This window comes from Panthera uncia, chromosome B1 (genome assembly GCF_023721935.1).
Source record: "Panthera uncia isolate 11264 chromosome B1, Puncia_PCG_1.0, whole genome shotgun sequence".
In the NCBI taxonomy this organism is placed as follows: Eukaryota; Metazoa; Chordata; class Mammalia; order Carnivora; family Felidae; genus Panthera; species Panthera uncia.
The window spans coordinates 114,717,232-114,729,416 of NC_064811.1; the positions used below are offsets into that span (position 1 = coordinate 114,717,232).

The 12,185-nt window shown below is 39.5% G+C and overlaps 1 protein-coding gene across 1 annotated transcript in view; it reads right to left on the reverse strand.

Annotated features, from left to right (window-relative positions):
* Positions 1–6: 6 nt before the first annotated feature.
* SLC7A11 (solute carrier family 7 member 11) overlaps positions 7–12,185 on the reverse strand; it is a 131,687-nt gene continuing 119,508 nt past the window's right edge. Inside the window, exon 13 of the transcript XR_007457911.1 lies at positions 7–4,949. The gene's annotated coding sequence lies outside the window, so the exon portion shown is untranslated. The remainder of the gene's footprint in view (positions 4,950–12,185) is intronic.

Below are 12,185 nucleotides of genomic sequence, written 5' to 3' on the forward strand. Positions count from 1 at the left end.
TGGTTGGTACTGAATAAATGTTTATTAAATGGATAACTGGGTACAATTTATAACCACTCAATGTACCTCTATGTCTTTTACATAGGCCTAAATGGAGACATGAAAAGAATCCTCACCCGGACATCATTCATGCTTTGATGATGTCTTTTAACTTCTGTGATTCACCTATGGATTCAATATTACTTTGAATTTTAGTACTTGAGTAGGTAAGGTCAAGTCCAGAAGCTTGGCAATTTCAATCTTGCTAGCTCTATTCATGGTACAGGGACCCAGTGGGGGACTCTGCCAATTGCTTATGAGACTTATTCCACTTATATACTCAGAAAAATAACCCCAAGACTGGAACACCTAGAGCGAGACTCGGATCGAAACTCAATGTATAACCTAAAGTACAATTTGTCATTCTGATCAGTAGACCACAGTGATATTCTCAGTCTCCATGAATTAGGTAGCTCAGAATCAGTGTTTAACAATACTCCAAAGCTCCAGTTATCTCCCTTTCCCAGGGCATGTTGGCTATATGTATTTTTACTATACAGAATTTTATGCCTTGTTTGTATTCTTTTCACATATAGATAATACCTGGCATGAAATGTGTGTGCAGCCAGATTCTAGGATGGTTTTGTATCAGCATGACCTGAAATGAAGTCTATTTTTGTCACAAAGTCAAGACAATAACACTTGCTACCTAATAATGTTTACGTGAATGTTGACTCCTCAAAGCACATTACCCTCACAATGTAATACTGTTATTCTTGATGGTTGCTAAATCATTGGTATCAAGAGCAATAGTCTTTGGAATTCTTTCTTCAAAAGGACAAAATTTCCCAGCCATTCTGAGTGAACCAAGAGCATAGAACTGAGTTGATCAGATTAAGAGCTATTTATCTGTACCACATAGTAAATGGCCAACAAATAGCCTTCGGTGAAGGCTAAGAAGGAGATTAATTGCACATCAAGCGATATTGCTGAATCCATCATTAAGTAATTCTTGCTTATGGAGCTAACTCAAATATGATAATTGGGCTAGAGTGAGCAACTCCCTGCAATGGGGGCCTGTGTCAGACCTATGCTTTCCAGTCGTGGAGTGTTTTCATAACACAAATCAAGAAGGACTAATGTGCTATTACATATTTCAGTTAAGGGACCCCTGATCAGCCAACCACTACCAAAGTTTCCTGTAATTCAGAACATTCTGACTGCTGAACTTGACCTGCTGCCTACTATGGCCACCACAACAATTTTGTCTTTTACTTTTGAATGCTGCACTTGACCTCCACTGCCCTACACCAGTTTTTTTCTCCTATCAATCAGGGAAACCATTTCAACTGAAGCATCTGCCACTGATATCCTCAGCCTAGAAGAACAGTACAAACAAACTCCTCAAAACTGCTGCCAGTCCCCTCGCCAATACATTTCTTAAGACCTTGGTAATGATCTAGACTTCTTGGGGGACAAATTAGGGTAAAGATTACTTATATATGGTAATTTCACCCCAGAGTACTTACTACCCTTCTCTGTGTTAGTTAAAGAATTTCTAGAATCTCAAGTTCACTATCTTCAGTCTCCACTGAATTGAGATTATAGTCAAACAAATGAGCCAAGAAACAGGCCCACTCAAGCTAGCTCAGAATGATACAGTCATCACTTTGAAAAATTATGCTTTACCTATCCAAGGCCAGTCACTGTTATTAGTCATTATCATTCTTATGTATAGTCCCAAGTTTTATCATCATAAAAATGAAAGGAGAAAACCTCATCCAGGTTTCACAGCGCAATTGACTCCTCTGGGACATGTCAGCCTCTGACCAGTAGTTAGAAGTTTGGAGATAATGGGAGGTTTGTAGATTCTGAAGAGGAGCAGAATATACCACCCCAAAATATGCCACTTTGGATACTGATTATTTTGAATTTAACTTACTTGAGACCCAGACAGTACAAAAAGAACACTCTGACCCTCATTTGTTCCCCTGAATCTTTCACATGAAAGTATCCTCTTTAAGAAGGAAGATAGTAGGCATCTTTATAGCCAGGGATAGGAAATTCGGGGCTGTGAGGCTGTATACACAAACCTTGTTACTTTTTCACCAATTAGTTACCCCAAGCCCAAATCCCTTTTTTTTTTTTTTTTTTTTTTTTTTTTTTTTTTTTTTTTTTTGGTCAACTCTTCACAAGTTTACTGCTTTCTTGTCTAAAAGGTATGAGAGCTGACTGCTTTGGTCATGTCTTTGAGTCTTATATTTTTATGGGCTCCCATACAAATGAAATTGTGTGTTTCTTCTGTCACTCTGTCTTATGTCAATTTAACTATGAGACCAACCAAAGAACTTAGAAGGGAAGAAGGAAAAAGTTCTCCTCTACAGTTCCAAGGGGTGAATTGGCTCTCTCTCTTGCAAAGTTAGCCCCTAAGAAAAGAGGAATACAATCTCCAAGCAAGAAGAGATACACCTATCAAATAATGCAGGAAGTACTTCTGAAATCCCAAGAACAGGGATGTGCTGGTAAATGTTTAACAACCCACTCTCCAGCAAGAGGGGGAGGGGAATCCTGATTTGCAGCATTTAAAATACTCTGTGGCTTACTTCAAGTGGTAGGCATAATACTGTGTCCCACTGAACACAGAGTGGGAAGAGATAAATGCTCCGCCCTCATGAGCCATAAAAAGCCAGGTCCAGAACACCACCACAGAGGGGGATGGGATGAGGGTGGGGGTAGAGGAGGTGAGGAGTTCAAGGAACTGCAAGCCTTTGGAATCAGCTCACATGGTCTGATTCTGATGCTTTAGGGTTCGACATTTTTCTGATCAGTGCTCTCACTTTCACACAAGAAGACAGCAAGACCAAAGGTAATTTTATCATAATTTGGCAACCATATCAAACCCTGAGTTTCATTTTCAAGTACATGGATGTTGAAAGATGCTGAGAGAATGAAGAGACTCTTTTAGCATTATCAGAGTTTCTGAGATTCAGTCTTTGCCATAATCAAGAATTTAAGGAGAGAAACTTACCATGTGCCTTTGTCATCTATTCAATGCTCTCAAAACATTCTCAGCAACCCTATAGTCTTTTATTTTATCTGTTTAATGATAGTGGCAACTTGGTTCTCCCAAAGCCTTACCTTGAATAGGCATTTGATTCCAAGGGAGTCTTTCATTCCAGAGACCCGTAGGCTGTGTTTAATTAGCTCTTTCACCACTGCATGCAATGGGCTGCCAACGTGGCCGAAGATGAATGGAATTTCATTGCTTTCAGCCCCAGTCTGAAAACCAGCCACATCCTCACTCCTAACCCCACTTTCCCTAAGGTTCCATTACATTAAACCCATTCCCAAGTACCTTTCTCTGTATTGGTGAGGTCTTTAACTCAAAAGAACATAAACCAAATATGTTAAAAGTAAGGGATGAAAGGAATTTATGGTAAAAGTATTAGGCAGCTTTCAGAATTATGGGAAACTTGGAAAATTAGGCTCAGAAAGCAGAAAGGAACCAAGAGAGATAATCAATGGGAAACACTGAAGAGAGAAAGTCTAATTTAGGACACCAGAGGCTCTATAACTAGCACCATCACCTCTGTTCCAGGCTCTGCTGCTGCCCCTCTGCGAATAAATTCTCCTCTGTCCCCAGGTGGGAACCATCTGACTGCCAAACCAGTACTAGGTGCTATGTCCTAGCTTCCTGGGGGTACATCTGATCTCTTTAACCTTGAACATGAAGCCCTGCTTCCCGCTAAGAAGTAGAAACCCGAGGATTTACACCAAACAGAAAGAGCACTCAGATGCAGAATAGTATAAAACTATGACAATTGTCCTCGGTAGATAGGAATTGTGCACTCTTATAGAACAGTTTCAAAGAATGGGGGAGAAGAAAATGGAATTGTAATGAAGACAGGAGTAGAATAAATGAAGGAAATTGATGACAGGAACTGTAGACCAATCTTTTCAGAAGTTTTGTGGGAGTGAAAGCAAGAGTAGCTTGAAGGGCAACACAGTGTTGAAAGTAATGCTTTATTTCTGTTTCTTTCTAAAGGATAAATGCAAGCCAATCAGAGGATGTATTTAAGAGAAAAAAGCTGAATATTTCAGTAATTAAGGCATTAATGGAAAATGAACGGAATCAGGCAAAATTAAGAACACACGTGTCTGGGCTAACTTCATGAGGAGGAGGGTAATTTTCTACCTAACATCGGAGAAAAGGAAAGAATTAATGAGGGAAGGGATGCTGTGAGTTGAAGGAAGGCAGGTTGCAGTCGTTTATAAAAAGAGTTCTCTCAAATAGTCTTGATCTTTTTTACTCCAACAGAAGATAAGAACAGTGTTCAATGTTGAAGGAATGAGTCAGAGTTAGGTACCCGGGGTGAGTGGAAAACATTTAGAAAAGCTTTGATGAAGAGTGATAGTGAACTATGCATGAATAAATGATGTACTAGTGGAATCGAGGACCACTTCCTATCTCGCCACCTAAAAAGCTGTTTCAAAATAGTCACTAAAGTTGGGCTGATAGATTTTTCCATTAGGGGGAAAAAAAAGAAAGTATATACTAAATCCAGCTTCCCCAGCCCTGGTAACAGCCTTCGATGTGATTATGCAAACAACAGATGCAAAAGGAGATTTTAGCCACACACCCACACACATAAAATGCACGAATACCTTCTTGTAGTTTTAGTAAGTGGAATAAAATATTGCAAGAGGATGGAATGATTGTGGCAGATGGTAAATGAGTCCCAGGTTTCAGTGTCTGGGGCAGCTTTAGCTTAGGCTCTGCGGCGTCTTTGATGGCTATTTAAAGGAACTGGAATTTCACCACCCATTAAGAGTACAGATCAGGCCTCAGCTTCACCTTGGTCTTCCGAGGCTTGTCTCTTTCCGCAGAATCTTCCAGATGCATTCTGTAATGACACTGTATCAAGCCACCGAGATCACCCGCCAAAGCCCAATCTGCTACCGGAATCTTCCTAGAAGAAAAGGATGTTTCATCAGAAGCAGTCATTCATCCTAGCCCACACCTCGCCTGCTTCTGATCTTCCGCTGTTAAAAACATAACACACTGAAGGAAGATTGTGCTATATTTCATGAGTGCTCTGTGCCACCACCAAGGGACAGTTCCATCTGTTATTTGCTCTCAGCTTTGCTTACTGATAAAACAGGAAGGACAGCTTGCTGATGGGCTCTTTGAAGCAAACGGCTCCTCTCTTTCCTGCAATTAATGTTTATAAATTATTTCTACAGCGGATGGTATGTGTGGCACCATGATTTCAAAATTAGTTTCAATAAATTAAGGGCCTGCATTCATTACAAGAGTGGCTTGATTACAATGTAACTCGTGGAGTTTAGAATGCGCCCCGCCTTTTGCGAAAATTGCTCGATGACATCCAACACTGGCGTTAATTCTGTTCATTATCGACCCCTCACGAGAAGATCTCAAGATCATATGTTCTGTTGTTGAAACGTCATTTTGTTCAGTATATGCAAATGTCAGCTGTTCACGGAAAACAGGATTCAGGGTACTGCAAAACTTCAGACTCCAGGTTAATAGCCCTTAGGCTGTAGCAAAGTGAAATGGCTTATGGGAACAAAGCACAGATGCGGGTGTGTTTGCTTTTTTGGACTGATTACTCAGTTATTCCAATCATCCACCATTCTTTGGGTAGAGAAATAATTGTATATTTTCTGGCCTCTGCACTATTTTGAAAGGGATTTTCATAGACCTAGAATATAAATCGCTTTTTTTTTTAATTGGAAAACATTCTTTTACCTTGACTTGTCACGTTTCCTTTATTTCCTTGTCTCAATATCCATGACCAAATTTGCCTGCATTTTTTTTAAATAAACTAATTATATTCCCCTTTTATATGGTGGTATGTTTTCTAGGAAATAGTGACTTTGAAATTTCTATTAGGCTTGTCACTTGAAAGTTTTAGACTAGGAAATTTAACTTTCCAAGCAACACCTACCAGTTAAAAGTACGAATAAGAAAAAAAATGGGCTCATGATTTCTGAGGACTAGCGATTGGGGAGAGAATCCTTTGAGCAATGTAACAGTCTATAAAGAGATTCTGAAAAGCCCAGGGAGGCCACTATCTCTTCATCTTTGTTTGAAACTGAGAAATAGAACTTTTGCAAGGAGGGAGCATCAAGAGGAGACAGGAATACCAAGATCGTTGGTTAAAGAAAATAATACAGCACACCCTGAAAGTATGACTCCCTAGAAAATATTACTAATGAATGAGTAAATGAAAGAAAGAATTACTAGAACATAAAGGTAGAAAAATAAGTAGGAAACACGCTCCTACTATTAACAGGGTGTATTTGGGAGAAGTAATTTTGTATAAAGGAAACGCAGGCCAGTGGTGTTGCGCAATTTGTGACCATTTCATTTTATTTCATAATAATTCATGGAAGACAAGACCTGTGTTGCTTGCGTCCATTGCTCCGTGAGAGTACTTTAGAAAGCACAGCAGCTGATTGCACAAAATAAAATCTATTACATTTTTTGAAAGATTCACTTGAGTGGAATTTGAATTAGGACATTCTTGGTCAACGCCATCATTCAATGAGAGATAAGATAAAGCCCCTTGAAGACGGGGCCATACACATTAATAAGGAGCAGAAAAAACAAGACATTCAGAAGTTTTACTTAACATTAAATCTGGGTCATCCTTTTTTTTTTTTTTTTTTTCCTAATCTTCCAAGTAGCCAGCTGTTCTTCGTAGTCTGGAGCGGTATTCAAAATGGCACTGATTGAATGAAGATGTAACGAGAAACTAATAGAACACAGTTATGAAGAGACTAGGTAGAGTACAATTAGTTTTCTTTAAATGCCTTTCGGTGAGATTACAAGAAATAATTACCAACAAGGTAATGCTGTTGTTAAAAGGAACAAGGGCATTATTAGTCTATATGTGGTGAATAAGAACAATGACATAATTTTCCTATTGAATATAGTAATCTCTCTTTGGAGCAATTTAGATAATCCAGGAGCCATTGGAATGATTAGACATTTGACAAAACACTCTGGTCATTTTATAGTCCTCAAGTATTTGGGGAGATAGAAGTATTGACAAAGGTTAGAGGAGGAAATAGATTAATGCATACAATATGTTTCCAGGCATGGGCTGAACCCAGAGGATATACTAAGGATCTCCTACCATGTAACAGCCAGCAAGAAGTGGTAACTCCGCATCTTCCATAATTCCTAAGAACACCCACATGAATAAAATTGAGAATATAATATGAAAGGCTGAAGTAAAATCTAGGGAAATGTACACAGGACCTGAAAGATTCCAGCCTTTTTTCTGAGTCTTTGATAAACACATATACTGTCATGTTTCAAACAGTTGATGGCCATCCTTCTTACAGACCTGTTTATTACGATCAGTCTCAATATTATTCCCTGTGATGCAGTTTAGAAAATAAATTTGTGCATTTAGTAAATGAACCAAATCATAAGCAACTGCATTTTTGCTCCATAGTCAGCTGCTTTGATTACTCGTACACTTAACTAGTCAACTTTAGAAGGGAAAATGTTCATTTTCCTTTGATGGAAATTAAGTGCTTATTTTTAGAAAACTAAAAACAATCAAGGCATCCATTGTGCTCTTTTCCCATGAAAGTTGACTGATGTTTAAGAGGGACTAGGACCACATAATGACTGGCTACTAGTAGCAAGTGGCTTTCTTTTAATATGGAATTTAAATGAGTTTTTAATTATCTATTTTCAGAATATTCCATATTCTAATAAAGTGACATAGTGAAAATGGGCAGCACAAGAATAGTATTCAAGAGAAAGGCTAGATGTATAAATAAAGGCGACATAATAAAGAAACAAAATTGTGTAGGCATTAAAACTACCTACCATATGGGGCACCTGGGTGGCTCAGTTGGTTAGGCGTCCAACTCCTGATTTCGGCTCAGGTCATGATCTCGCAGTTTCGTGAGTTCAAGCCCGCATCAGGCTGTGCTGACAGCGTAGAGACTGGAGCCTGCTTTAGATTCTGTGTCTCCCTCTCTCTGCCCCCACCCCACCCCCCCACTCACACTGTCTCTGTCTCTCTTAAAATAAATAAATAAACTTAAAATTTTTTGTCTTAACTACCTATCGCTTAAATGGGTATTTTTCTTCAAAGTAACCTACACAAAAGTTATTACTCCAATAATAACTTTGTTCTAAGTATTTTTAAAACACCATTTTTGGAATCAACTCTGTACATAATACCAGTCATACAGAAAATCGGGCACTGTCACTTCCCATATCCCATATCAAGCCATGGAAGAGCTTGAATTCCGCCTCCTTTTTCAATATATCAAAATAAATATTCTTTACTCAGACTAGTTACTGCCTCCTCATTTTATTGACAGAGCCATACAATTATATTGAAGAAGTAAAAAATAGAACTCTTAGAACTACTTATTTAAATACAGATTCATTGTTCCTAAATTGTTTTCATTCTAGTTTGCTGAATTAGACGACCTGACCGCCCGTGAGTCAACCCACTAATCCACTCCTCCTTGACTATTGATCTGGTTACATGGGGCTACTCTGTATCACCAGATAAACATTTAGGAAGAAAAGTGGCCTACACCGTCCCGCCTAAATGTTACAATCTTGGGGATGTATTCTGGTCTTCAATTGCCACTTTAAACCAGTTCAATACTTGTGCAAATTCTGCCGCCAGTTGGGACTATTATCATTCCCGGCATAGTTGTTTACAATCCTAAGAATGGTCATGTTCCTCCATTTAGGAGGACAGGAGTCTGAGGATCAAAAGCTCTTAAATTACCATCTCCAATCTAAACAAAGCCTGTCAGCTCTTATCATTATGAGAAGAATTATTGTTTCTTAAAAATAGTTACAATATTGGCCGATGGAGTCCAGTGTGCATGGCAGATTTTTAAAGGGAAAAATAGCAAATACCAACAATACGCAGTGAAATGTAAGGATGTAATCCCTGCCTTACAAAACGTTCTAAAATAAAAGGGCAATATTTAGTATCATAATCCCTCTCCAAAATCATCATTGCATTCCTGCCACTATTGTTTTCAACAAAATCCCTTGCCTTGGAAAGGATGGTGACAAATGGGACTTTAAAAAGTTTGTAGGTTAGGGGCGCCTGGGTGGCGCAGTCGGTTAAGCGTCCGACTTCAGCCAGGTCACGATCTCGCGGTCCGTGAGTTCGAGCCCCGCGTCAGGCTCTGGGCTGATGGCTCGGAGCCTGGAGCCTGTTTCCGATTCTGTGTCTCCCTCTCTCTCTGCCCCTCCCCCATTCATGCTCTGTCTCTCTCTGTCCCAAAAATAAATAAAAAACGTTGAAAAAAAAAATTTTAAAAAAAATAAAAAGTTTGTAGGTTAATTGCATGTATTACATGTCTACTGTGCGCTCTATTGACATAAAAATAATTAACCGTTTCTAAAGAATTTGCTGTGGTCCAGGCACTATTCTTAGAGGTTGTATAATCCTCATTTCAGGCCTTGTAAAGGGACCATGCCGGGCCTTGTTTTAAAGATAAGGAGATCAAAGTTCAGAGAAGTTAGTAACTTGCCCTAGGTTTCCTGTCTAAGAAATGGTAGAGCCAAAATTTAAACCCAGGTCTAACTCCAAAGTTTACGTTTTTATTAACTATTTCTGAGAGTTATATTTGACTTATCCTTGCTGTTGAAGTTTTAGTAGGAAAAAAATCTCAGTCTCTGGGAGCTAAAATATATAAACTGCTGTATATGAAAGTGTCTGTCGGCTGAAGAAACACAATTTAAACAATGCTTAAACCTGACACGAAACTCCACGTCCTATTTCGCGTTTCAAAAATGATTGAATAAATTCCTTTCGCTACTGGAATATCACCAGATTGGCACATGATGTATCTGTAATCTACTGTCCAATCCCAAATGGCCAGAGGACAAAGGTTGCTTCCATGGCATTTCTAAGCCAAAGCTGAAAGGCCAAAAAATCACTGGAGAAATTTGCTCTGGTGAGATTTCGGTTCAATTTTATTCTCCCTTGAGGTTTCAACAAACTTCAGATAATCATCTTGAACTTGGTGATGAACCAAACGCAGATTCAGAGTATGGTTTTCTCAGAGGGTCAGCCCTTCCATTTAGAACACTGCACAGCTTAAAGTGATGAGCCAAATGGGTCAGATGTTCAATACTTGGCAAAAGCCTCAGCTGTCATATTGAAACAATGTTGACAAGATGGCAGGCTTTAAAATAAATCCCCCATGGAGGCTGTTGATACCATTCTTGCTTTCCCTTCTGTCTCCTATCCAGTCTCGCTACTTTCTGGAGCACATGCCAATCGGGCAGATCATTTACTAGGAACTACAAGGACTGCACAATATTCCAATATTTATTCCAGCAGCAGGCGCCAATCATGGGCGTATACATGAGGGGACATCCTTTATTCCCCTGCATGAAGTAAAGCGTGAGGCTTGATGCACATCTGCCCAAGCTATCAGAGGGCAGCCAAAGCCACCGCAGTCCTCACTCACCAGCTCTTAACCCTTTCCAGTCAATTTTATTGAATAAAGCGAGCACTGAGCACCATGAGTTTTTCTCCTAAACGATCCATTTTGGCAAATGCACTGAGAATGTTGATTAATTTCAGTTAGGTAGTAGAATCAATCCATCTTTCTGGTAAGCAAGAAGCTGGCTTACTAACTTTGAATTACACATCATATAAGGGATAGATATATGGATTCATTAACTATTTGTGTGATAGCATTTCTTTATAATAAACTGATTTGGACTGCTTCAAATATAGCCTACAAGTTTAGCCCCAGGCATGACATTTAAGCTTTTAATTTCATGAACTTTCACATGTGTGCCCTAATCAATTATAGATAGAAATCTAGGTGCCTGGGTGACTCTGTCAGTTAAGTGTCTGATTCGTAGTATTGGCTCAGGTCATGATCTCATGGTTTGTGGGTTCAAGTCTGACAGTGCAGAGCCTGCATAAAATTCTCTCTCTCCCTCTCTCTCTCTTCCCACCCCCCACCCCACTTGCATTCTCCCTGTCCCTCTTCCTCTTTTAAAAATAAATAAATAAATAAATAAACATTTAGAAAAATAGAAATATAGCCACACTGTGAGGAAAATTAACTTTTGATACATTACTTCTCTGTTCTAAATTGATCATTGGGGTGTCTGGGTGGCTCAGTTGGTTAAGCGTCTGACTTTGGCTCAGGTCATGATCTCACTGTTCTTGGGCTCAAGCCCCACATGGGGCTCTGTGCTGACAGCTCAGAGCCTGGAGCCTGCTTCGGATTCTGTGTCTCCCTCTCTCTCTCTCTGCCCCTCCCCCACTCGTGCTCTGTCTCCCTCTGTCTCAAAAATAAACAGTAAAAACAATTTTTTTAAATAATTGATCATCTGGGGCGCCTGGGTGGCTCAGTCGGTTGAGCGGCTGACTTCGGCTCAGGTCATGATCTCATGGTCTGTGAGTTCAAGCCCCGCGTCGGGCTCTGTGCTAACAGCTCAGAGCCTGGAGCCTGTTTCAGATTCTGTGTCTCCCTCTCTCTGCCGCTCCCCTGTTCATGCTCTGTCTCTCTCTGTCTCAAAAATAAATAAACGTTAAAAAAATTTAAAAAAAAATAATTGATCATCTTGCAGATATAAGAGAATAATAGGAGAATAACATAATGAAGGAGAAAAATACAGTGCCAGTAAATATAATTTGATATTAAGATGAGATTGTTTTAAATGACTCACATTGTCTTTGCCTTTGCAGTCTATATAATAAATAATTGCCAATCCATCTATTTTTCAGTTATGAGATTTTGAAATTGGTATGTAGATATTTCAGTAAAGTTATTGGGGTAGCCGAAACCACCAGAACATCCAGGTGAATAGCTTTATTACAATGAAAAGTTGGAAAACTACTAAAATGATCAAGGGGAGCATTGAGAAAGCTCTCTTGCCTTTTTTTTTTTTCTAAGTTTATTTTGAAAGAGAGAACATGAGCGGGGTGGGGCAGAGGAGGAGAGAGAGAGAGAGAGAGAGAGAAAGAGTGTGCGAAAAAATCCCAAGTAGGCTCTGTGCTGTCAGCACAGAGCTGGGCTTGGGGCTCCATCTAAAAAACCTTGAGATCATGACCTGAGCCATGATCATGACCTGATCCGAAATCAAGAGGCCAATGCTCAAGGTGACTGAGCCACCCAGGTGCCCTGAGAAAGTTCTCTTATATTAACTCCACCTT